The following is a 229-nucleotide window of genomic DNA, read 5'->3' as shown; positions in this document are numbered from 1 at the left end:
ATATCACCCCCCCCCCCCCCCCAATGGGGTGAAAGTTAAAAGGTTACAAAAGGCTGTGTTCGACTGCACGTGGCGCTGCGCAAATATTTCGGTCTATGATATCAAAGTACCGCGAGAGCGATTCGAAAGCATGTGGAGCAATCAACTCTCGCGGTAATTGCCGCAAGCCGATCGGTTTGTGCAGCCCAGCTTGAAGTCGAAGAAACATCCACACAGTCTGCAGCCTGCA

This window comes from Misgurnus anguillicaudatus, chromosome 20 (assembly GCF_027580225.2).
Source record: "Misgurnus anguillicaudatus chromosome 20, ASM2758022v2, whole genome shotgun sequence".
Classification (NCBI taxonomy): Eukaryota; Metazoa; Chordata; class Actinopteri; order Cypriniformes; family Cobitidae; genus Misgurnus; species Misgurnus anguillicaudatus.
The sequence above is the reverse complement of the archived record's forward strand: the minus strand, read 5'-3'. Positions refer to the sequence as shown.